The sequence below is a fragment of the Cyprinus carpio genome, chromosome B3, assembly GCF_018340385.1.
Source record: "Cyprinus carpio isolate SPL01 chromosome B3, ASM1834038v1, whole genome shotgun sequence".
NCBI lineage: Eukaryota > Metazoa > Chordata > Actinopteri > Cypriniformes > Cyprinidae > Cyprinus > Cyprinus carpio.
Window position 1 is genome coordinate 47,715,323 of NC_056599.1, and position 27,612 is coordinate 47,742,934.

Below are 27,612 nucleotides of genomic sequence, written 5' to 3' on the forward strand. Positions count from 1 at the left end.
TTTTCTCTGATGAAGCTCCCTTCTGACTGTTTGGGACATCTGGAAAATCAATTGTTCGGGGAAGAAAAGGTGAACGCTACCATTAGTCCTGGGATGTACCAACAGTGAAGCATCCTGAGACCATCCGTGTGGGGTTGATTTTCAACCAAGGGAGTGGGATCTCTCATAATTCTGCCCAAAAACACTGCGATGAATAAATCCATTCTTGGATTCCATACTTGCATTCTTAGGCATTCATGATGGTCCCGGTGTGCATGGCTGCTCGTCAATTCTCAAAATGATGTTTCATTAACAAGGTTCGGGAGGAGAATGATCAGATAATCAACCAATTGGGCACAGGTGCAACTCGTTTAGCTAACCATCTTAACTAGCACAATACGTGTGTATATAAATGCAGCCTACTTACCTCTATCCTGCGACAGTTTTCCGGCATCCATTCGTCAGCCAAATGTCTGAACTCGAGCTCTTCCCGTCGGATCATGAGCTGGACACTCCACCGCAAGCCTCTGGTTCAAAGGCACCTCCCTCTCCCGGCTCTAAGGCGCTTCCTCCTCGGCCTGGATCCACTGCCGAGCCCCAGGCCTCAGTAGACGGGCGGAAACTCACAAGGCCTGCTACGCGCACACCTAAGCCGCAAAGTTTCCGTTCACCTCCACCATCGAGACAGCCATTACAATCCCCAACATCATCTTATGCCTTGGTTTCACCATCCATCCCACCCATTGGGAAATGGACCGTCGCGGGTGTGACGAGTGGGGTGGGGCCGAGAGCCGTGGGAATGGAGCGAGGCCGGTGGAGTGATTGGGGAAATGAGCGACAACTGCTCCACTCACAGGTCTCGAGTCCCACGGAGGAGATTGGGAGAATACAAAAGAGGAGCGACGACAGTGAAGGACGAGAGAGGACCAGGCCTGGGCTTTATTTTGGGTTTGGTTTTTGTTTGTGTGTGCCAGTCGACTGTGAGGGACTGTCGCGCAGTCAAATCTACTAGCTATGTCCCACATTCTGCAACTACCAATCCAATATCGGATTTCAGGAGAGAATCTTTCTCAGTCATCGGCAACCAACAGGTCTGCGGAAACTTCAACAGAGGAAGATGCGTGAGACACCAATGCAAGTTTCTCCATGTCTGTAATTATTGTGGCGGGGCTCATACCCGTACAGTATGCCCAGTCATGAAAGCTACCAATAAAAAATCTAGAAACTACTTATCGACTCCAGTTAATATTTTTCGTCTCTCCTCCGAACTTTCACATCACTCAGACACTAATTTTACTAATTATCTATTGTCTGGCCTCAAAGAGGGATTTAATCCAGGCACTACATGCCCGCTCTCACAGAATATTATGTGCGACAATCTTCGATCCACTCTTGCAGAGCCAGATACAGTAGATGATTTAATCAAAAAAGAAGTCGAGTCAGGTTTTATGATTGGGCCTTTCGATACTCCCCCCTTTAAAATTTTTAGAATCAGCCCTATCGGAGTGGCTACCAGGAAATTTTCGGGGAAAAAGCGATTGATAATCGATCTATCAGCCCCACGTAATTCCCCATTTTCCAGCATAAATAGCCTCATACCCCTGGAGGAATATTCTCTGCGCTACCATGATATAGATCAAGCGATCACCATGATAAAAAAACGTAGGTCGCGGTGCGTGGCTGGCCAAAGTAGACATCACTTCTGCCTTCAAAGTGATGCCTATCCACCCAGATTCATGGCATTTATTTGGGATACACTGGCGTGGGAGGTTTTATTTCTCCGTACGGCCTAACCTTCGGATGCAAAAGTAGCCCAAAAATTTTAGATATGTTATCAGAAGCAATCTGCTGGATTCTATCTAATAACTATTAAATTCCTCACCTAATCCACCTGCTCGATGACTTTCTTCTCCCGATGCCATCCCAGCAGAAAATATTACAACGGTTCAAAGAATTTTTGCAGAGCTGGGAATCCCCATCGCACAGGAGAAGTCTTTGGGTCCAACCCAATTCATCAAATTCTTGGGCATTAACCTGGATTCAGTCAAATTCCAGGCTTCTCTGCCAAAGGAAAAAATTGATAGAATAATCTTAGTGGCGTCTTCCTTGGCAGAGTGCCAAAGTTGTTCCAAACGCGATCTCCTTTCCTTGCTCGGTCATCTTAACTTCGCAATGCGCATAATCCCACAAGGCCGCCCATTCATCTCTCATCTCCTTGCACTCGCATCATCCGTGCATGCCTTAGATGATCAAATTATCATAAATCAGGCAAGTCGTAAGGAACTCAGTTTATGGATTACCTTCCTTAAACAATGGAATGGTTTAAACCTTTTTCTACAAGCGATCTGGTTTCTCTACCCGATGACAGTCAAACTGTTTACCTACGCAGCCCCATCCGTCGGTTTCGGGGGATTTTACCAAGGGCATTGGTTCGCATCTCTATGGCCCCCCCAGATGCTCAACTCGCCCCAGTCCTCAGCGCTGTTCGAACTCTACCCTTTAGTCGTCGCTGCCTTTTTATGGGGAAAAAATTGGACGTCAAGCAGCATCTTAGTATACTGCGACAACGAAGCACCCGTGCATTGCATAAATAAAAGCCGTTCTCATTCTCTCGCTCTCATGCCGTTACTAAGACGTTTAATCTGGATTTCAGCATGCGATCAATTTATCATAACTGCTAAACACATTCCCGGATCCAAAAATCAAATTGCTGATTCTCTCTCTCGTTTTATGTTTCAGAAATTCAGAGCGCTGGCTCCGGAGGCAGACCCATCACCAACCCCAGTACCTCTTTATTCGCAACTCCAGAACCCATAACTCATCCCTTAAAACCTCTCCTTGACGCGTCCACTGACTCTATCCTCCAAGCAGGTTCACCCAGAACTATCCATTCATATCAGCTTGGAGATTTTTCAGAGCTTTTCACCTCTGCTATAACCTGCCATTCCCGATTTTTCGCTCCTCACAATTACTTAATTTATTTCCTACCTTAATTCAGTAAAGAACCTCCAAGTAGGGTCTATTAAAGGTTACTTAAGTGACATTCAATTTTTCCATAAACTAATCTACGGCTTCCCCTCCCCCGAAATAAATAATTCTCAAACTTCTCTTCTAATCAAAGGAATTCAGTGCTCTCGACCATCAAACCCGGATTCCAGACAACCTATAACTCTGGACATGCTTACAAACTGCATCCAAGATCTCCGCACAGGGTACCATTCGATCCATACCGCTCGTACCCTAGATGCCATGTTTTTATTGGCTTTTTTCGGTTTTCTGAGATGCTCAGAAATCGCAATAACCTCTAAATTCAACCCCAAACTCCTCCCAACAATATCGGATTTGTCCATACTTGATAGCGAAACTATCGCTTACTTCATTAAACAAAGTAAGACGGACCAAGAAAGGAAAGGCCACTACATTTACATTTTTAAACTCCCTTCTCCAATTCAATCTTATCAGGCTCTCTTTTCTTATGTCCTACTCAGGAACACTCAATCTAAATCCGCACTGGACCCTCTCTTTGTCGACGACTCTAACCATCCCATTACACGTTTTTAGTTCCAAAAACACTTAAAACTTATCCTGGCTCAATCAGGCTTACCCGCAGAAAAATTTTCGAGCCACTCATTTCGCATCGGGGCAGCAACTACAGCAGCTCAAAAGGGCCTCTCTCTTTTAGAATCAGATACAGGCCCTTGGTCGTTGGTCATCAGACGCTTTTAAAAGTTACATCAGGTATAATCAACACCACATAAAGGCAGCCCATGTAGCCCTGATCAGTTAAAAAAATAAAAATAAATAAATAAATAATAATAAATAAATAAAAATATATATATATATATATATATATATATATATATATATATTTTTTTTTTTTATTTTTTCAGCGTTTTTAAGTCATGTGGTTTACTCGATTAATTAGAAGCTCTCCTTCCCAATGCAGTAGTCACCGCTCTTTTGGTCTCAGTAAGGGCCTTCCAGCCGTCGTTTCAAATCTCCTTGCCTATTCAGCGTCGGACAGGGCTCTCCCTTCCGGTGCAGCAGGGCCGCGGCTCCCTTTGGTCGCAGTGTGAGCCTTCCATCTGTCGGTTTTGAGTTGCGCTGCGTGCTCAACGGTGGATGGGGCTCTCCCTCCAGGTGCAGCAGAGCCGCAGGCCCCCTTCGGTCGCTCTGACAGCCCTCCATCCGACGCATCGAATCATGCTTCATATCCAGCCGCAAGGGGGACTCTCCCTTCCAGTGTAGCAGAGCCGCAGCTCCCTTTGGACGCAATGAGAGTCCCTCCATCAGTCGCGTTTCCTTGCTTATTCAGCATCAAACGGGGCTCCCCGTCTGGTGCAGCAGACCCGTCGGCTCCCTTCGGTTGCAGGGTTAATCCTCAGTCTGTCATTTCAAGCTACGATGCGTACTCGGTGGTGGACGGGGGATCTCCCTCCCGGTGCAGCAGAGCCGGCGGCTCCCTTCGGTCGCAGTGGGAGCCCTCCATCCGACGCATCAAACCACGCCTCATATCCAGCCGCAAGGGGGACTCTCCCTTCCGGTGCAGCAGAGCCGCAGCTCCCTTCGGACACAGCGAGAGTCCCTCCATCAGTCGCGTTACATTGCTTATTCAGCATCAAACAGGGCTCTCCTTTCCGGTGCAGCAGGGCCGCAGCTCCCTTCGGTCGCAGTGTGACCCCTCCGTCTGTCGTTTTGAGTTACGCTGCATGCTCTGCGGCAGATGGGGCTCTCACTCTCAGTCCAGCAGAGTCGCGGGCTCCCTTCGGTCACTGTGAGAGCCCTCCGAGGCACCCAACTGTGCCTCATATCCAGCCGCAACGGGCGACTCTCCCTTCTGGTGCAGCAGAGCCGCAGCTCCCTTCGGATGCAGCATGAGTACCTCCATCAGTCCATTCTCCTTGCTCATTCAGCATCAAACAGGGCTCTCCCTCCCGGTGCAGCAGAGCCGCATGCTCCCTTCGGTCATAGAGAGAGCCCTCCAGCCGATGGGTCAAAACTGCGTCTCATATTCAGCTGCAAGAGGGATTCTTCCTTCCGGTGCAGCAGAGCCACAGCTCCCTTCGGATGCAGCAAGAGTCCCTCATTTGATATCTGCCATCGTGCTCCTGTTATAGCGGCATGTAGGGCTCGCCAGTCCGACGCTGCGAGCCGCAGCTCCCGTTGAACACTGCACGGGCTCTCCCGGTCGCTCTGCACCTTTTCTCTTCACAACATGCATATTTTGGGGGGCAACTAAAAAAATGGCTGCTGTCCCATGCCTTTAAGCTTCTTTTGGGGAGTTCTTTGGGTTTGGGCTATATTCTGGGCCCGGAGCCCTCCCCCAGGACAGCACGCCAAAATATGCTTACTATTTGCTAACAGATTAGACTCAATTATCAAACCATCAAAACATGTTTTATTAACAAGGTTCGGGAGGAGCACGATCAGATAATCAACCAATTTGGCACAGGTGCAACTCGTTTAGCTAACCATCTTAACTAGCACAATACGTGTATATAAATGCAGCCTACTTACCTCTGTCCTGCGACAGTTTTCTGGCATCCCTCCTCCACCCCAACTCCTCACTCCTAATCTATTTTTATCCCACATTAGGGACAGGGGGAGTTCTTTGGGTTCGGGCTATATTCCGGGCCTGGAGCCCTCCCCCAGGACAGCACGCCAAAATATGCTTACTATTTGCTAACAGATTAGATGTAAGGGTGAACTCGTGAACTTCTTAGGTGATGTTGTTCTTAAATATGACAGACTTTTGATCGTGGGGATTTTAACATTTATGTTTGTTGTGAGTTTAAACTCCCTGGCCAAGGATTTTATTAGTTTGGTTGACTCTTTTTGATTTTACTCAAGTGGTTAATGGTGCAACTCACAAACAAGGGCATACCTTAGATCTTGTATTGTTGCATGGTATTTCAATCTGTGAACTTGAAATCCTTGAGTTAAGTTTTTCTGATTATATGCCTGTTATATTTACTTGCTTGCTTCCAAATGAAGTTTCAAAGACTAGGAGGTTACCGCAGCAGACTCGTTTTTTCAGCTTTTCAGCTAGAGATGACTTTTCTGTGCATTTCGAGGAGGCTTGTCTTATGTATAATCTTGATTCCCCCTCAAATATTTCAAATGTAGATGAACATCTTATGTTGTTAAACTCGATCTACAATGATATCTTGAACTCTGTGACTCCATTGAGAGAAAAATGACAAAAATCTAAACCTAAACCCTGGTTAAATAGCACCACTCAAGATCTTAGATGTGCATGTCGTAGAGCTGAACGGAAGTGGAAAAAAGATAAATTACAAGTGTCCTTTGAAATACTACGAGAGTCATTAATCAGGTATCAAAAATCTGTTAAAGCTGCAAAATGTAAATATTTTTCAGATATTATAACAAAAAACTGTCATAAACCCCAAACCCTTTTTTACTATTTTAGATTCTGTTATAAATCCAACTAGTACTGTTTATTTTAATGCCTCTCCTGCAGAATGTGACAGCTTTCTTAAGTTTTTTTACAGATAAAGACAGCATATTATACCTCCAAATTGTGATTGGTCTGACCCCTCTTTGTACTTCTACCTTTAATGAATTCCAGACAAAAAATGAAATCTTGACCCTACCATCCTATCAAATTATAGACCCATTTCAAATTTATCTTTTCTTTCAAAAACCTTAAAAAATGCTGTTTTAGTACAACTGCAGTTTTTTTTTTTTTTTTTATTAGAGTCAAATAGTATTTTTGAAAGATTTCAATCTGGGTTTAGGAAATATCATAGCACTGAGACTGCATTTTTAAAAGTGTTGAATGATATTTTATTTTCTGTAGATTCAGGGGACGCTGTGGTACTTTTACTATTAGATTTAAGTGCAGTGTTTGATACTGTAGCGATCCGCTACTAATGGACCAGGCGTTCTCAGTCGTTCTGTAACTTTATTAATGCACTGAAAGGTTCACTGTTATGGCCGTAACTCAGGCTGTACACAGAAGAAAAAACAAGGAAGGATAGTACTCTTGCTCTGTGCTCTCACTCTCCCAACTAACTCTGAACTCTCTCTAGCCCGACCTCCACCCGCGCCGGACTATCCCCACCCCTTAAAGTGAACAGAGACTAACAGTTATAACCAGTTATTGCTGAAATGAACATTGCTTAACATCATGACATTAACAAATGTCATTCAACATTTATAGCAAAATCACAATACTATAGATCATAGAATCCTTATATAACACCTTGAACAATGTGTGGGCATTACAGGTTGTGCTCTTGACTGGTTTAAATCCCATCTTGAAGACAGAATGTTCCCTTTCAAGGGAACTTCGAACTGCGTCCTCTAGGGGTCGCTATGGGGAACACCTCGTCGTGACCCGTGTCTGAAGCATACAAATGAAAAAAACACCAACGAGTTGGCCGGCGACAGCCTCTGACGTCACTACCGGTGCGACTATAAAACAGGCACCGGGAAAACACGTCATTCTCTTCTTCGTCTTCACTGACTGTTTTGTTTGAAGCGTGCATCTGAAAGAACCGGTAAGAGCGCTCTTTCTCTGTCTATCATGGCGATTACTAGCAAGCGTTTAGACAAAGTATGCGTTCGTGTCGGCGTTATTTGACACCCGATGACACACACGATCTTTACGTGATTTGTTTGGGTAAAGAGCACACACGCGATGTCTTTGAGGAGGCAATCTGCGTGCATTGCGAGCGTTTTTTCAAGGAAAAAACTCCGCTCTCGCTCGTCTCTCTTTCCGAGGAAAAAAAAAAAAAAAAATGCAGCCATCTGCTTCCCGCGGTTCAGGACTCGCCGCTGCTGAGGCACGGAGGAGAATGAGCTCGTGAGAATTTCAGGTGGATCTGTCTGGAATGGTTTTTAAAAAGGGACTTTCCCTTTCGCGCTCAAAATGGCGGCGGACGAGAGAGAGCCTCGGGAGGATGATGTTATATCTTTAACACTTTCTGATACTGAGGTTAGTGCTCTGCTGGGTTTGTACCCAGGAAAAGCAGGAGATATTTGAGGATGGTGAAGAAGCTGAGGCTGAGCCTTCTCAATTCTCCTGCCCTGCATATGTAGAGCTGTTGGAGTTTATGGATCGCACCTCGATGAGTGTTATCTTTCCGACCATAGCCCTCCAGCTCAGGTGAGCCTTCCATTTCTGCCTGATCTCCATACAGAGATCGAAAGGAAACGAAAGATGCCGTTTTCTTCTCGCATCCATCAGTTTCAGCATAATAGTTTTGCCGACATCGAGGCGATGCACGAAAACGGCTATGAGAGGATGCCCCCTGCAGAAAGAGCTTTCATTCTGCGGGGGAGACATCCTCTCTTAATCTCCCTCCTTGCCATCTAAGCCCTTCAAGCAATGCATCTTGCTTAAATGGCAAGGCATACGCAGCAGCAGGTCAGGCTGTGGCTTTATTACAAAATAAATGCTTCAAGCATATCAGACTGATCTGCTAAGAGACCTGGATAGAGGCGAAGGCCTTTTTCCTGATCAGGTAGCCGAGCTGCGCCGCACCACAGGCCTCTCTCCGGGCTACCAAGCAGGCCGCCTCTGCCAAGCGCAGGACTATGGTGGCCATGGTGGTGGCGGAGAGACATCTGTGGACGAACCTGGCAGACATCGGGAAGAAAGAAAAGGCTTTCTTCTCGATGCTCAGGTTTCGCCTTCTGAACTTTTCGGTATTTCCGTTGAGACGGTGATCGAGAAGTTCGGGGAGACGAAGGCGCACTCCGCTGCTTTCAGATCCTTCGTTCCACGAAGGTCCAGGTCTGAGCCCGAACAACATAGGGGTCCTGGCCTGTCTCGATCTGAGGATCAAAGACGCACACAGAAGGCTAGTGTCGCGGCTCACGCTCCTCCCCCACCTGCGGGCAGGGTTAAGAGGAATGGTGGGTCATAAGGGGGTAAGCAGAACCTAAGGGATGTGATCCAGACGAGGCAGCGTTCTCGTCTGAGTCAGAGTGATACTGAGGTATCTACTCGTTCCCTTTAGGGATTTTTAACTTCTGCTTTTATCCTCCCCTTCCTAATTCCCCTATAACCACCAGCTCTCCACCTGATCGAGGTTAGGTGGAAATTTCTAAACGCATAACAGTCTCCTATGCTGGACCTATAATGTTTTTGGCTGGTTCTATGTTCATAGCAACCACCTTACTGATGGTCCGGACTAAAAGGAGGCGCCCCTTGAGCGGGGCTCCAGCGCAGGAGGGTGGGAAATAACCCTTTCTGTATATACTTATGTGTAAATTACTGGTGGTTATGTGTCTACTAATAAACTCTGTGAGTTTCATTTGCAGTGCTCAGTTACAGTGTTTACTAAACACTCGTCAGCACCAGCCATCCGGCTTCATGTTCCAGTATTAGGCGGCTGAGATCACAGGTTTCTGCAGGAGCCTCCTTGATCATCAGGCCTGGCACAGCACTGCAGGGAATTTCATGGATGTCCGGCCAGGTCACCCTGAGGGGTCTCCTGGCCGCTTAGGTGCTGTCGCATCCAGCGGGAAGTGAAGGTGGCAGTTACAGAAGTCTTCTTGTATATGCTGCCTCAGGTGATGCTCCCCTCGCTAGAGGTTTATAAAATTCGAGCTTGCCTCTCCTGTGCGGTTTCAGCGCCTCTGCGATGCTTAGGAACCTTTAGGTACACACGCTAAGCTCTGTGTACTTTCTGAAAACCACATGGTGGTCAGTGTGCACGTGAACACTTTGCGCACTTTCTAAAAATCCACGTATTGGTAAGTGTGCACGAAAGACTCTGCGCACTTTCTGAAATCCTGTATGGTAAGGGTTACGCGCTTTGCCTCGTTCCCTTTCTTGAGATGATTAGACCTTGGTTCCTTGGGCTCCATTCAGCCAGTGTATTTGTTTATACACTTCAAGCATCGCTTCCCTCAACATGAGGGGCTATTCGGGCGATTCTCGTGGTAGTTTAGCAGCGCTCCCCTTTTCCAAGAAGGGTCGCCTATGAGCGTGCTACTCTGGATTCAGGAGTTCTCCTCTCATATGAGACTGAGTTCACTGTTTTTCCCAGAGCGCTCCAGCATTATTTCCACAGATCGAGTTGATGACTCTCAAACATACTTTTTTGAGATGCACCATTCCATCTATGAGCTGCTCTATCAGAGTGCCACGAGAGCCCTTCCTTAGAACAGTATTTGAAAATCCATGACATGGTAAGTGTGCACGTGAAGTCTTTGCACACTTTCTGAAATCCACACTGTGGTAAGTTCGCACGCTAGTACTCTGCGTTCTTTCTAAAATCCTATATGGTGAGGGCTTCGCGCGGTTGCTTCGTGCCCTTTCTTGAGCTGGTAAAAGCCCCATTCATCTTGGGCGCCACTCCACCCATGTATCCTCGGATACCTATCTAAACAGGGTGTTGCTACTGGAGATCTGTTGAGACAGCTCCTTCAGCAAGCTTTTGCGGAAGCAAGCTGTAGCCCCTGTGTGACAGGCAAGACTTAGTATAAAATGCTAGGTTCCTAGCCGTATCCCTTTAAAGGAATCTTTCCTGATTCCAAGCCTTTAGCTCTACCACCGGGCCGAGGCCCTAACAATTAAGTTGGGTATGTAGCTTAGGCCTTTGGCCGTAAGGGGTATTGTCACAGACAGCCGTCTAAACGTCCCGGGGGCAACTCCCATTGAAATGGTAGAGTTAGTACTTAGTGTTCGCCATGATTCTGGCCTGCACTCCCCTCAGCATGGCGGCGTGGGAATACTGTTCCCCATAGCGACCCCTAGAGGACGCAGTTCGAAGTTCCCTTGAAAGGGAACGTCTCAGGTTACGAATGTAACCATGGTTCCCTGAGTAGGGAACGAGACACTGCGTCCTCTAGCTCCCTGCCATGCTTCGGACGCAAGCTTCAGACGAAGAAGTGAATGACGTGTTTTCCCGGTGCCTGTTTTATAGTCGCACCGGTAGTGACGTCAGAGGCTGTCGCCGGCCAACTCGTTGGTGTTTTTTCATTTGTATGCTTCAGACACGGGTCACGACGAGGTGTTCCCCATAGCGACCCCTAGAGGATGCAGTGTCTCGTTCCCTGCTCAGGGAACCATGGTTACATTCGTAACCTGAGACGTTTTCAGTTTGCCTTGAGGGCTAAATTCTAAATCTAGCTATATCTTGCATTTTGGAGTTCCTCAGGGCTCCATTATGGCCCCTCTTCTGTTCTCATTATATATGCTTCCTCTTTGTGTCCATCCTTACCAAGCATGATGACACCCAAATCTACCTGCCCTTGAGGAAAAATGATAAAAGAGGCTTAGGATCACTGCATACGTGTTTGTCTGATATTAAGTCTTGGTTCTCTTTAAAATTTTTACATCTAAATGAGGGCAAAACAGACATCATTGTGTTTGGGTCTTCGGGAACCCCCGATTGTGATTTGGGAGATATGGACTCCTACAGAAAACTGTCTGTGAAAAATGTAGGTGTTACTTTCAATTCTGCGCTCAAGTTAGATAAACAGATAAATTCTGTAGTCAAATCCAGTTTCTTCCAATTAAGATTATCAAAAGCCAAAAAAAAAATTCGTTCAAAGAGTTCGAGAAAGTGATCCATTCTTTTGTTTCATCATGGCTTGATTATTGTAATTCCCTTTATATGGGAATAAGTCAATCAAATATAAATCGACTTCAGATGGTTCAAAATGCAGCGGCCAGACTTCTGACTGGCACCCACAAATTTGATCATATCTCCCCATATTATGCTCTCTGCAATGGTTGCCGTCTGTTACAGAATCGAGTTTAAAATTTGACTGTTTGTTTTTAAAGCTCTGAGTGGAACGGCTTCTGAATATCTCTGTGATCTTTTAAACCCAAATACATCTATCAGATCGCTGAGGTCTTCTGAGCAAAGAGTGTTGATGGTCCTGAGATCTAGATTGAAGTTGAGGGGTGACCGTGCCTTTTTAATTGCTGGGCCTTAGCGATTGATGGTTTCAGGAAATATGTCATTATGACAGTTATTTGTGACTTTATTCCTGCTCTGCATCATCAGCTGTCAAATGTGGGTCAGTTTATATGTAAAAATTACCTTACATGGTAATAAAGCCATAGTGTTTGAGTGCTTGTTTTTGCATTGATGTTTTTCAACTGGTTTGATCACTTGCATTTAGATGTGAATATTCTATTTGTATTATAGCTGTCTTTTTTATTGTCGTCATTATGTTAATATTCTATAATTTGGTTCACATACTATATGATGGGTTAAATTTATTCTTGGAAAAAAAGTTGACAGAAAGGTTATGTGAAACTTAAAAAAATGTGTAACTGAAACAAAATGTAGAGGAACCAATATCAGGGTTTTTGCCACATTATTTCCTTATTCTTTTACTTGTGTCTGGGTTTCCATCCCATCAAGTCAGACAGGTTCTCAAGGTTGCAAAGGTAACATATTTGTAGATCAGTTGAAACTGAAATTGTTACTCTGTTGTTGTTATCCTTATTCTTGAGTAATGATATTTACTATTCTCTCATACACTCACTGGCCACTTTATTAAGTACATCTTGCTAGTACCGGGTTAGACCCCCTTTTGCCTTCAGAACTGCCTTGATTCTTTGTGGCATAGATTCAACAAGGTGTTGAAAACATTCCTCAGAGATTTTGGTCCATATTGACATGATAGCATCACGCAGTTGCTGCAGATTTGTCGGCTGCACATCCATGATGCGAATCTCCCATTCCACCACATCCCAAAGCTGCTATTGGATTGAGATCTGGTGACTGTGGAGGCCATTTGAGTAAAGTGAACTCTTTGTCATGTTCAAAAACCAGTCTGAGATGATTTGAGCTTTGTGACATGGTGCATTATCCTGCTGGAAGTAGCCATCAGAAGATTGGTACACTGTATTCATAAAGGGATGGACACGGTCAGCAACAATACTCAGGTAGGCTGTGGCTTTTAAACGATGCTCAATTGGTACTAAGGGGCCCAATGTGTGCCAAGAAAATATCCCCCACACCATTACACCACCACTACCAGCCTGAACCGTTGAGATAAGGCAGGATGGATCCATGCTTTTATGTTCTTTACGCCAAATTCTTACCCTACCATCTGAATGTCCCAGCAGAAATCGAGACTCATCAGACCATGCAATGTTTTTCCAATCTTGTATTGTACAATTTTGTTGAGCCTGTGAGAATTGTATCCTCCGTTTCCTGTTCTTAGCTGACAGGAGCAGCACCCGGTGTGGTCTTCTGCCGCTGTAGCCAATCTGCTTTAGGTTTCAACATGTGCATTCAGAGATGGTATTCTGCATACCTTGGTTGTAACGAGTGGTTATTTAACGAGTGGTTACTGTTGCCTTTCTATCATCTCTAACCAGTCTGCCCATTCTCCTCTGACATCAACAAGGCATTTTCGTCCACACAACTGCCGCTCACTGGATATTTTCTCTTTTTCTGAATATTCTCTGTAAACTGTAGAGGTAGTTGTGGATGAAAATCACAGATGATCAGCAGTTTTTGAAATATTCAGACCAGCCCGTCTGGCACCAAAAACCATTCCACGTTCAAAGTCACTTAAATCCCTTTTCTTCCCCATTCTGATGCTCGGTTTGAACTTCAGCAAGTCATCTTCACCACATCTAGATGCTTAAATGCATTCAATGGCTGACATGTGATTGGCTGATTAGCAATTTGTGTTCCCAAGCAACTGAATAGGTGTACCTAATGAAGTGGCCGGTGAGTGTATGCTTTGTCACAGATTGGTTGAAGGGATGAAGCGAGGACTCAAATGCAGGAAGAATGGGCTTTTACTAGCAAAATAAAACAAAATACATTTACATTTAGTCATTTAGCAGTCACTTTTATCCAAGCGACTTACAAATGAGAACAATAGAAGCAATCAAATCATCAAAAGAGCAATACTAAGCAAGTGCCAAGCCTCAGTTAGCCTAACGCAGTACACGCAGCAAGCTATATATATATATATATATATATATATATATATATATATATATATATATATATATATATATATATATATATATACATATAAAATGTATGTGTATATATGTATATATTTACACTTTTTTGTTTTAGAAAACAAGGAGTTAGAAAATAAAAGAGAGGGCAAGTGGTTTTTTTATATATAAAAACAAAAAAGAAAACTTTTTAGAATTAGAATAGAGAGTGCTAGAGTTACATGGCCAAATAAAGATGGAAGAGATGTGTTTTTAGCCATTTCTTGAAGATGGCTGAGGCTTGAATTGAGTTGGGCAGGTGATTCCACCAGGAGGGAACAGTTAATGTAAAAGTCTTTGAAAGTGATAGATACCTTGAAGGACCTATCTGAGAGGTAGGAGTCAAAACACTGAAGTGCGGATACTGAGATGCCCTTTGCCAATAGGGTTAACAGGAGGATCTGGTGGTTAACCTTATCAAAAGCAGCAGACAGATACAGCAAGATATGTACTGAAGATTTGGAAGCCTCTCTTGCCAGTCTTAGGGCTTCAACAACTGAGAGCAAGGCAGTCTCGTTGAATGTCCACTTCTGTAGCCAGATTGGTTGCTCTCCAGGAGGTTTTTCTGTGTGAGAAAGGCAGAGACTTGGTTTAACACAATCCCGTTCAAGTGTTTTTGCAATGAAAGGAAGAAGGGAAACTGGTCTGTTTTTCTCTTAAAGAGTTGGGTTAAGAGTGGGTTTATTAAGTAGTGGGGTTATACGAGCCTGTCTAAATACTGAGGGAAAAACACCAGTGTGAAGTGTTGTGTTAATGATGAGTGAGTGCAGGTACAAATGCAGGAGAAATGGCTTGAAGGAGATGAGATGGAATAGGATCAAGCGGACAAGTAGTAGGATGATTGGAATGGATGAGTTTAGAGATTTCTGCCTCAGAGATTGGAGAGAAGGATGTGAATTTTTTTGACAGTTTGTGGTGTGGAGAATTGTGCAATGATAGTGGTAATTAATGAAAAACATGGCAAAGTCATCAGCTGTTAGAGTTGATGGAGGAGGGGGAGGAGAAAATGTTTTAAAGAGCATTGGAGAGTTAGATGAATTGTTAATTGTGTTGTGACAGTATGTCCTTTTAGCAGTAGAAACATTCGCAGAGAAAGAAGAGAGCAGTGATTGATACAAATTAAGGCAATATTTTTTTTTATTTGTGCCATACCCTTTCTGCAACCTTGAGCTTAGAACGATGCTCGCTGAGAACATCAGATAGCCAAGGGTCTAAACAAGACATAAGATTGGAGCAGAAAGTATCAGTTGCACAAAGTATCTGTTAGCATCAAGAGAATATAACTGATTAGGGGGAGGAAGCGAAGATGAAACCATAGCAGATAACTAGGAGGGTGAGAGTGAACATAAGTTATGTCAAAAGATGACAAGTGGAGGGCTATGTGTTGTGGCGGGAACCATGTTGAGGTTAAGAGTGGAAGTCTGCAGCCTGAGGTTTATCTAGGTGGACATTGAAGTCTCCAAGCATAACTAGGATTCTAACTAGGACTAATTCTTCTACAAAGTTACCTAGTGGTCCTGCAGTTTGGTAAACAACTACAAAATGGATTTTAAGAGGGTGGGAAGTAGTAACTGAATGTGATTCAAAGAAATTGTTGTTACCCAGAGATGGTAAAGGTTTCAATTTCCAATCATTAGAGATAAGCAGACCAGTACCAGTACCTTTTCCAGTCAGACAGGGGGTGTGGGAAAATGAGAAATTATTGGAGAGTGCTGCAGGTGTAGCATTCTCCTCTGGTTTGATCCAGGTTTCTGTCAGGGCTATGAGGTTTAGCCTTGATTGACTAGTAATAGTTGTAATGAAATCTGCTTTGTTTACTGCAGACTGGCAATTCCAGAGAGCAAGGAAAAGTAGTGTATTAGCAGACATAGGCAAAGTATACAGGTTGTTAGGATTGCACTGTCTACAGTGTGTGATATGTGGTACGTAAGTAGTTGTAATAGTAGGAATAGATTATACAAACTGAAACAGAACTAAAACAAGTTGTAGGCAGAGGACGAGATCTTGTCGGTGTCCCTGCTTGGTGGAGTCACACGATAGAGTTGATGGTCTTTACACTCTTTGGTTTTCACACAAGGGCTCCTGTGGTATACAAACCTTTTTTATACCCATCTGATAAAATTGTAATTAAATTCAGCTAAACACACGCTACTATTTATCACAGCAAAGGGCCAGGCAAGCGCATAACACTGACAATGTATGCGATACAGTATGAGACCAAATGCGACTTTAGCACATCTCAACACAGTAAACAAAACAAGCAAAAAATAACAACAAAAACTACCTTGAGGGGCAAAGCAGGCCAGAAAAGAGTCACAGCAAGCCAAAGCAAGGCAAGAATGCAGGCCAGGCCCATGTGGTGGAAGAGGACCTGGAGCCAGAGGCAGACCAGGAAGCCAAGGTCGAGCCGGCAAGGCAGGAAGCCAGGGTAGAGTTGGCTAAGCAGGAAGCCAGTGCGGAGCAGGGGGAGCTGAAGCCCACCAAGGCGGATCGTAAGCCTACAAGGGCAGAGCAGTCAAAGCTGAAGCCAACCAGGGTGGAGCAAAGGAGACAGAAGATCTACATGCTGGAACAGAAGATCACCACTTCAGAGCAGAAGGAACACAAGGCCACCATGGCGAATCAGGTGGAGCTGGAGACCACCATGGCAGCACAGGCGGAACTCTTGACCAGAATGGCTGAGCAGATTCATGGGTTGGAGCAGGTTTTGGAGTAAGCTCTGAGGCAGGATCCGGGGCCAACAGAGACGGAAGCTTAGGTGGGGCCTGCAGGGCAAGGAGCTTGGTAGAAGCTGGCAAAGCAAGGAGCCTGGTTGGAGCCGGCAGGACAAGGGAGCCTGGTGAGAGCTGGCAGGGCAAGGAACATGAGTGGAGCCGGCAGGGCCAGGAGTCTGGGCAGAGACACTTTCTCTAAGACTGCAAGAGAGCACTGCTCTGTGGCGGTCTCCATGGCTGATACATGTAGAGCGGGATGCTCTGTGACGACCTTCATGGCAGCAGTTGTTCTGTGGCCTGTTGTTCTTTAGTGGGTTGCTTAGGGACATCTGGGACTACCAAACATGTGACCACCAAAGTAGGGTCCTCCAGGACCACCAGGCTTGGGACCACTGGAGTCTGGTCCTCAAGGATCATTGGGCTTGAGACCATTGGGCTTGTTGCAACTGCAGAGATGCCAGCTGCTCACACAGACAATAGAGGTGGGTCTGTTAAACTGGAATCCAGCCTCAAAGGCCTTGCGCCCACCTTAACCCTCTGGAGTCTAAGGGTATTTTTGGGGCCTGGAGAAGTTTTGTCATGCCCTGACATTTGTTCCTCTTCAGTTTCTTATAAATATCTACATGGCTAAAGTCTAATCTCACTGTAATCAGCACAAACTGGGCTATAATAATATGTGAGCAGCATGTATGTACATGATTGTGTTTTTGAGAAAAAAAATGTTATGCGTGGTTAGTGAAATACTAAAAAATGTTAAATCACTTGAATAAGGCAATAAAACACATACAGAACATTGGTTCCCGGGACTTTTGAGAACTGGAGCTTGTAGCCTAGAATTTTTCTTTCTAAATGATGTGAAAATCATCTTGTTTAATCACTTACAGAAAAAAATATATTGATTTAAATTTTCTAAGACACTTTTTGTTGGTAAAAGTCATATGCGAGTAGGCGTCAACTATCATGAATTCACACCTGAGAAGACAAAGGCCTGCATAATGAGCTGCATAATGAGCCATTCAGTCAGCTGTGTCACTGAGAGGGATGAGTTACAAGAAAGAATGTGAGGACAAAATAAATGTATATAATTTTATGTTTGTAGTTTATTTAGAATATATTTAATTATCCCACAACATAATTTAATATTCACTTGTGAGTGTAGTTTAACAGTTTATTAGGAACAATCAAAGCTGAATTTTTTACATCATTACTCCAGTCACACAATCCTTCAGAAATCATTTTAACAATCTTATTTTCTACAAAAAAACATTTATTGTTATTATTATTATTATTGTTAATGTTTAAAAGAGCTGAGAATATTTTTTCAGGTTTTTTAGGGGGGATAATTTGAAAAAACAGCATTGATTGTTACATTTGTTACAGTTACATTTATTGGTACATTTATATTATTTACATCAAGCTTTTTAATGGTATAGTAGTGTATATTGTTATTGAAACTTCATAATATTTCACTTGATTATACATTTAGTCAGGAATTATAGTTTGGAAAAAGTCTAACTAGTAAAATGTTTACACGTTATGTGAAAACTAGTACAAGTATATAAATAAATAAAAAGAGACTTACTCATGTTTATGATCTCTGCTGAATAAAGTGCTTTATTCTTTTTTTCTGAGGAAATCCAAATCTCAAATCCTCAACCACATCACATCTTTTTGGGGTGAATTATGTCTTTTATTCCTCTCATCGCGAAGCAAACAGTAAAATAAAAAAAAACTTGAAGAACAATCTCGCTGCGTTGTCTTCTGTTGTGTGGGCGTACTCAAGACGCGCTTCAGTGAAATATTATCATCTCAAATGCGCGTTCAGCGCGGGGGCGTGGTCACATTATAAGATAATGAAGGGAGACGTGAAAAACGGACATTGCGTTGTTTTCATATGGATTACTTTATCACAGAATATTTGTTTTCGGCAGCACTTGTTTAGTTTAAAAGTAGATGTCAGGCTTTCTATAGATATCTCTCTCATTTCTCTGTGTTGAGTATTCACTGAGTTACAGTTCATTTTAATGACGCGTTTGTAAATGAAGATCAGCGCAGACAAAGGCTGCAGACAGCACACCTTGTTTGTTATCTTTATTTTATAAGTGCACAAAGTTTTGTTGTTATTATGTCTGTATACAAAAAAGTAGACCCTTTACAGATTCGATTGATGTATTGCTCTTATCTGTACGATCAAAACTGAAAGTGTAATTTAAGTTCTTTTCGGGGTTATCAGGAGAAAATACCCCAAGTTAAATGTACAATACAATCAACTCCATAGCCTTAACCTGTTAACGTGCACCTGGACGCCGACGTACTGAACTGTCCTTGTTTGCACGTGTCAATGTTTACGAATAGATTAAATGAAACAGGACAAAATTAATCTTTACAAACTATATATCATTATAAAGATCATAGCCTCAAGAATCGACGACAGATCACTGTTTTTCAATGGAAAGCTTATAAAGAATGTATTTGCTACATTTGTGCAAGCAGTACACATCAAAGTCATATTTAGCTAGAAAGGTAAGTGTCCACTGAACGACATCTCATGGAGCATGTTTAGTCCAACGAAGCAATAACGTTGTAATATCGATGATAATCGATGATAACGATATTTACGTTTCAGTTCTTCAGGGACAGTATTGTTTGTGTCCGTTATGGAATAACTTACGCTCAGAAAACTGCGTCTTGGTAGTAAAAAACAGCATGGTTTTGTAGCATACAGTGTCACAAACAGAATGAGACGATCCACTAAAAAAAAGTGAAAGATAGTTTAAATAAATTCTATCTCAATCCTGTCACACAACCGTGATGGCTCGTGACGCGCGCTGTGACATACCTGTCATCTGATGGAGCCGTAACTTAACGATCTGCTTTTTCTTTATTTTTTTTATTTTTCAACATTTTTTTATATATGTGTGAGTGTGTTTTATGTTGAATGTGGCTGTATCTGCATGATTACCATCTGTTTGAGTGCAAATCAGCATGCTATTACTGTGTAATCACAGCTATCAATGTGAACGCCGTCTATATGAATAGAGTGTGACTATTGACTTTATGGCGCATCTCTATGATTACCATCTCTATAAAGGCCAATTTATACTTCTGCGTCGGGTGCGCGTAGTAGGTACGGCGTAGCATACACATTGACGTGTACCATACGTCGTACCCTTCGCCGTACCCTGACGCGCACCTCCTCAAAAATGTAACTACGCGTCAGGGTACGGCGAAGGGTACGACGTATGGTACACGTCAATGTGTATGCTACGCCGTACCTACTACGCGCACCCGACGCAGAAGTATAACGACGCGGACTGCAAGATCTGTGATTGGTCGGCTTGGTAGTATCACGTTTCCTCCTAAGCATTTCCGGAATGATCTTCTGCACTCTGGACCGCCCGCCATTTTTAAATTCCGAAATTCAGTGAAGAGCCAACATGGAAATGGACCAAGTGACCGAGCGATTAATTGAAGAAGTGAGGAAATACAGCCATCTGTATGACTCCTCTTCGGGAAATTACAAAGACTGCCAGATGGCAGCGAATTCGTGTATGTAAACACAGTGGAACCCGCTCGCGTCAACTAGCGTTTCGGCGGTGAAACTGCAGAGCAAAACAGACATACGCAGAAGTATAAATGCTTACGACGGCGTCGCCTACGTGCGTAGCCTACGACGTACACTACGCCGTACACTCGACGAAGAAGTATAAATTGGCCTTAACTGGTACATCAGGATGTACTGTATTGACACATTAAATATATTTTTTTTAATTTTCTTATTTTTATTACTCACATATTCTTATTGTATCTTTCTAGTGCTCAAATAAATCACTTATATGATGTCTAAGATTCTGTCTGTTGTTTTATAATTGAAAAACTATGCATTGGTATGTTTAATGACTAAAATATGTTGTAGAACCCTTCAATGCAGTTGGTAAATATTTTTTATATTGGGGGGGACTAGACATAGTCTCAGAAAAATGGTTGCAGGAATCAAATTTTTCATAGTATCGTCTTCAGATTTGAAATAGAAACTCATGAGACATGTGACTTTCAACCCATTACTTTTCTATATTGCTCCAGGACTGAGCATTGAATAATGAGGACTGTATTTTTATATGAAATAAAAAAAATTTCAGTGTGGTACAATTTTTTTCAAGGCACTTCAGTGTCTAACTTTTAATATTTTTGAGCATTATCAACTCTGGTTGATAAAAAGTAAAGCCCAAAGGGTCTTCTTTCCAAAGACACCAAAATGATGTGTGTAACAAACATAAGTAAGAAACTGATGCAAATTTAAATTAGGTAGTGCACTTTCAGCTGTGAGTCCCATAATGGGGGGTCTGGTTAACAAAGGCTTCAATGTGGCACGTTCATGCTTGATTAACCCATCAGGAACACTGATGTGGTATCCATGATGGCTGAAGATTCTGGTGTGGCGGCCATGATGGCTGCAGACTCTGGACTGGCGGCCATCCTGTGAAGAGGCTCTGGACTGGTGGCCATGTTGGGGACGAGACTCTGGAATGGCAGTGATAAATTGACAGCCACCACCGTGGAAACTGCAGCAAGGCTCGAAGTGGACTTGTTACTCCCACTGTGGGCTAGGAACTCTGCAAATGCCTCAAAAGATAGATGCTCCATAGCGAACATCCTTCCAATGCCGATGGGCTCATCAAGGGCATAGTTAAATAAGTCCTTGAGAGCCACATTGTTATAATTCAGTCCCTCCACAGCACTCCTGAACTCCGTGGCGAATTCCCTCAGGTCATTCCCCCATTGACGAAGGGAACTCAATGCTGATACCTGGAGCATGCGTTGGTAAAAGGGGGCTGCAAGTAGTGAAGGCTGGTTGCTGGAGTGAGCCCCTTTCCTGCTGAGTCTTCATGTGGCTGGTTCGTTCGGTCACAGGTTGGGTAAAGGGATAAAGGGAGGACTCAAATGCAGGACGAATGGGCTTTTATTAGCAAAAAAATAGAACAAATTAAAAACAAAAACTACCCGTGGGGGAAAAACAGGTAGACAGGCCAGGACAGGGCACAGCAAGCCAAGGCAAGGCAAGGCAAGATACGACACGACAGTGCATATGAACACGTACGTACAAACAGTGCATATGACATAACGAACCAGCACAGGACTGCAGACACAAGGAGAATAAATAGGGAGACAAACGAGGAGGGTAATGAGGGAGACACAGGTGGAACCAGTGAAACAATAATGAGGTAACAAGATGGGCGGGGTAAGACAATAGACAGGAGAGCACATGGCACTCACAAACATACAACAAGCCATGTGCTCACACAAAAGACATAGTATCCTCTGGTGGCCATCTAGGGCACACCAGCTGAAGACTGTGACATGCTTGGTTTTTATAGAATGGCATACACAGTGAAAAATATGTTTAAGAAGAGACATTTATATCTTCATTCCAAGCTGATGCTCCACAGTGTTTGTAACAATTAATAAACCAATTTCAGAACTAAGCATTCCATAAGAGTATGTTTAAAGCATGTTCCTTAATTTGCAATAATCCATGTTCATCAATATTAGAATAAGGGTAAGAGCCAAATTATGTGCTTGTTGTATATATTTTGCATGTGAACCATTTCCAAATGCAAAAGAACACTTTTATGAAATGATTTGTGTACAATCTCAAAAGAGAACAAATACTTTCACTTTTGATGTCATGTGATTTCATGGAAAATAGACATTTACAGGTGTCTATATATAGGCCAACAGAGAACTTTCATTTGCTTTTTTTGAATTCAGGGGATGGAGAGATGACATAGGAAGATAGATTTCCATACTCAGGTATGACTTTATTGCTCAATAGTGTCAACTTCATTAGTTTTCTTTGTTTTATTTATTTATTTATTTTTTCCTCAATAACAGAGTTCAAGGTTAATCAGTCATATGTATTTGTATTTCACTTTTCACAGTTAACATAGTTTTAGAGCGGCTATACTGAAAGGTATATGTAGCAGCTATACTGAAAGGTATATGTAGCAAAGTATTTGAAGTCTCTATGGGACATTTTCATCAAAAATCTGAATGAAAATCATTTAGATACACTGCATAAAAAATATAACTTGGGAGAAATCAGGATCAACTAGTGTGCTCGATTTCACCTGACTATACAATGTGAACAACGTCAATGTGTTTTTCATTATCTTCAGAATCTAAATTACACAATTTCTTTTGTAGAGAAATAGAACAGAATTTACTGTACAAAGATACATTACAACAACATATGCAACCACAACATTCACAATACACTTATAACACAAACACTGCAGTCACAATGACAGGATTCTGGCATGGTATAGGGCAGGCTAGTACATGACAGATTCATACATGATCAGATAAACAGAAAAAAAACGGAAGCTTTTCTTTTACCTCGATCGCAAGTCAAGTCAAGTCAAGTCACCTTTATTTATATAGCGCTTTAAACAAAAAAGATTGTGTCAAAGCAACTGAACAACATTAATTAGGAAAACAGTGTGTCAATAATGCAAAATGACAGTTAAAGGCAGTTCATCATTGAATTCAGTGATGTCATCATCTCAGTTCAGTTTAAACATCTCAGTTCAGTTTAAATTTGATTGTTGGATTCACAGCAGAGCTTGGTTGTGTTTCCCAAAAGCATTGCAAGCCTAAACTGATCGTAGAACCATTGTCACCAATGCTGCTGGATTTAGTGCGTATACAATATTGTTTACACATTGAATGCATTAAATTGTTTTACTCGCATATGGTGCTTTGATCCTTGGCTAACATGCTAAGAGTGCAACTGCATTCATAAAAGCAATGTGTGAAACTGGATGAGTATAAAGTTTAAGTATAATAATATGCAGTAGACCTACTTTAGAAAAAGATTGATGGTTTCAGGAAAGATGTCATCATGACAGTCATTTGTGACTTTATTCCTGCTCTGTATCATCAGATGAAAAAGCCACATGTGTTTCTGTCAAATGTGTGTCAGTTTATGTGTGTAAAAAATTACCTGTCATGGTAATAAATACATAGAGTTTGAGTGTGTTTGTTGTTTCTGCGTTGGGATGTTTTTCAACTGGTTTGATCTCTTGCATTAAGATGTGAATATTCAGTTTGTATTATTGCTGTTTTTTTTTTTTTATTGTCATCATTGTTAATATTCAGTAATTTGGTTCACATGCTATATGATGGGTTAAATTATATCCTTGAAAAAAAGTTAAGAGAAAGGTTATGTGAAACTTTAAAAATATGTGCAGCTGGAATTAAATGTAGAGAAACCAGTATCAGGTTTTTTCCCAACGTTATTATTTCCTTATTCTTTTACTTGTGTTTGATTTTCCATCCCATCAAGTCAGACAGGTTCTCAACGTTGCAAAGGTAACATAGTTGTAGACCAGTTGAAACCAGGTAGGAAAAAACCTTGAGGGGAGCAAAGCCTTAAAAGGGCACTTGCAGAGTTTCTAACAGCTTCAGCACACCCTGTAATCCATTGGGTCTTGAATTTGAATTCATTGAAAGGATAGTCCCTTGAGATGCAGAATCTAAAAAAAAAAAAACAAATAACAAAAAAAAAACATCACAACCACACAAAACATGTACACACACAAATATACAAAACAAAAGACATGCTCAACCAGTCCCCCGCACCCACAGCAGGATTTCTAAACAATAAATGTAATATATAAACAGAATCAACATAAGAAAAACATACACTTTGTTATTAATTATTATTTTGAGATAAGAAAATAAAGATGCCCTAAAGCAATAATGGGAATTAACAGATGTCAAGGACTGAGGAAGATTATTCCAATCAGAAGGAGCTTTATATTGAAAAGACCTATGGTCAGCTTCACTAAAAATTCTAGGAACAAAAAAGAATTCATGCCTAAGTGAATAAGAATATCTGTATAGGATCAATTACTGTTTCAAATACCAAGGACAATCAAAATAAATGCATTTAAAAATAAACAGAAACCAATGAAATTGTCCTCTTGTTTTAGGATGTAACCAATTAAGCATTTCGTACATATGGTAGTGATAAGTATGATATGGACACCTTAACACAAATCTACACAAAGAGTTGTAAGCCACATTAAGAGGCTTCAGATAAATATCAGACATATTTTGATATACAATATTAGCATAATCAATAATCTCCAAGATTTTAGGTCCAGTTATTCTCTATCCCTATTTGCACATTTTTTATTCCTCACTTTGATCTTGCATTTCGCCTATTTCTGTAGATAAATTGGTGCTTGAAAGTTTGTGAGCCCTGATATACTTCAAATGAAATCGAAGAACGAACTGATATGACGTAATTTTTAACAAAATCAGGCCGAAATGAAGTTCGTTTTGAGTTTGTTTCGGTAGTTTGAAACAGCTGACCAAAGCGAACTTTCTGGGGGAGTTCGTTTGGCTCCTAAACACCTTCGAGTTTTTATTGGTCCTTGGCGGTTACGCAATCGGTGGGTGTGTTCTGAAACTCCGTCTTTGACGTGCGACTTTTTTTTTTCCCCAGTTTGTTTCTCATTCAACAGAGGTCAGGCAAGAGAGAACAATATCTCCGGCCTGAATACACTGGAGTGTCGAATAGCTGAGCTGGCACAAATATATCCACACCTGTACGAGGCTTTAAAGATTCAGAAAATGCAATGAAGCTTGGTGTCAACGACCAGGAGTTATGCAAAATGCGACACAGAGAAACATGAGACAAGTTTTCCAAAGCCATGAAAAGAATGAAAGGAAAGAGTAAAGATATAAGGTAGCAAGAACCAAATACATGTGTTTCAAATAAATGTTACACCATACTGCTGCTGTTGTTCTTTCAATAAGCGAATTTAAAGGGTATACAATAAATGAAATGCCAAACGAACATACAATAATAAACCTTTCTTTTTTTATCAAAAGTAAATCATGACACCACAAAAAATATAAAAAGGTGTAACAATTTATCCAGTTTAACATAATAAATGAACACTAATAAAATAACAAACTGACCCCAATATTTTTTTCCACATCATGCTAAAGTTTTCAGATTATGAGACATTCACACTTCCCATAAAGGACTGATTATGGTTCTTTTGTATTGCAAAATGATACTTGACTGAACTGCGGCTAATCATTATTCTTTTGTTCATAATATTCTGACCATTGGTGCCCGTCTCACACCTAGATTGCCTACACTTCATCATTGTTGTGTTTAGGGGACACGCGTGAGAGTCGTGAGTCATGTTTACATTAATCTACACTCCGCCTCCAGCCGCCGCGGGGGTGTCGGAATGTTCAAAAACAGTATACTGTCACTCAGCCTTTTCGAACTTCTTTTTGCCCCCAAACGAAGAACGAAAACGAACTTGGTTTGAAGTGTACCGGGGCTTTTAAAGGGATAGTTTACACAAAAATGAAAATTCCATCAATTACTCACCCTCAGAGCTGATCGGCCCTATATGCTCACTATCTAAGTTGCGTAGGCCCCCCCAAATTATGTAAGGCCCCGCCTCACCCTCATGTCAGAGTGGCGCAGCACTATCAATCTGGTGTAGAGACGAGGAAAAATAAGAAATTTAACAATAAGAAAACAATAAGAAAAACAATAGAAAAGTGAGCAAGATAAGGGTAAGTGATGTATTTTATAAAGCTGATGTTGAAATCATGTGGCTGCTCCATCATGTTTGGTCGATTTGTTTCGGCATTTCGTTAGAACTTTCAAGATGCTGTGCCAGTGTAACAACAGTGTCCTGCATGGTGTTATCGTGGGCACTTCAAATAGACCTGATACCTTATTATCTGAATTGTTTAGATTATTAGAACATATATTAGCTTATTTATATATTTATATTTACTCATATTAGTGACCAGTTAAACTTGACAACACTGCATTAATATTGGGTCTGATTTTCACATTGATCATTTACATGTTTTTTTTTGCAGAAAAAGAGAAAAGAGATTATTATTATTATTATTATGAACAATAATTATAATTAATAATAATAATTTAAATGATACAAATTTTCATAACAAATTGGCAGGTATTTTTGCTTTATTTAAGCATTAATCTTAAATTTTTTATCAATTTCTCTGAAAGTAATGTAAAAAATACATTTTCAATATGTAGTAATAGTAAGTAATATGAAATAGATCTTAATATTTATATAGTGAAAGATAAATATGAGTAAGACAATTTTCTAAAACTTTACAATAAGGTGTCAGTGTAGGATATGAGCGTTGGAGGATGGAAGGTGGTGGTTAGGTAAAAACATAGGTATTGGGGGTCCCTTTTGAAAATCTGCTTAGGGCCCCCTAAATGCTAGGACAGGCTCTGCTTACCCTTAAGGGTTTTACGAAGCTAAAAGTCTATGACTTTTTCAAAATTTCTTCTCCAAGTTACCGTCCTCATCCATTATTGAGAGAACCATGACGCATGGATGTGCAATGCATTCCTCTGCTCGTAAATAAGGCAGAGCATGTGTATTTTGCATCAATAACACCACACGCATGCATCGTGGTACTCTCCATAATGGCGAAGGACGTGACTTGGAGAAGACATTGTAGATTCTCGTAGCTTCGTAAAATTATGGTTGAACCATTGATGTCATATGGACTGTTTTACCAATGTCCTACATTTCTGGGCCTGGGAACTCAGTTACATTGCTGTCTATGGAGGGTCAAAAAGCTCTTGGATTTCATCAAAAATATCTTAATTTGTGTTCCAAAGATGAATGAAGCTCTTACAGTTTTGGAATGACATGAGGGTGAGTAATTAGACAGAATTTTCATTTTTGGGTAAAACATCCCTTTAAGAATTGGCTATATTTCTGCATGAATATAACCCAAAACATCATCAGATTTTCACAAAAGTCCTGAAAGTAGACAAAGAGAATCCAGTCAAACAAAGGAGACAAAAATATGCGACCCATGTGGGCAAAATGAGTCGGAAAACAAATTTTCAAAAATTAGTCCTTTTTTTGT